We start from the raw sequence: 275 nt of genomic DNA on the forward strand, positions 1-275 counted from the left end.
TGCATCAGAGTAACCAAAGGCCCTCGTGTTGTCATACAAGGAGTCAGGAAAAAGGGGTTGTACTCTCTTATCGGAAGAACCGTGATTGCTAAGTCTACCTACTGTTTGGACCTAGCAAACTCAAACAAAGGCTGAGGGCCTCTCAAGGGCCAGGTGGAGAGGTGGAGGGAATCTTTACTTCACAATCGAGGGTCAAGGTGGAGAATTGTTATTTTGACCCCCAATTAATGAACTAAAGTAAAAGGGCACTTTTGTAATGTGGTACCGCTCACCTA

Source organism: Phalaenopsis equestris, unplaced genomic scaffold (genome assembly GCF_001263595.1).
Source record: "Phalaenopsis equestris unplaced genomic scaffold, ASM126359v1 Scaffold000224, whole genome shotgun sequence".
Classification (NCBI taxonomy): Eukaryota; Viridiplantae; Streptophyta; class Magnoliopsida; order Asparagales; family Orchidaceae; genus Phalaenopsis; species Phalaenopsis equestris.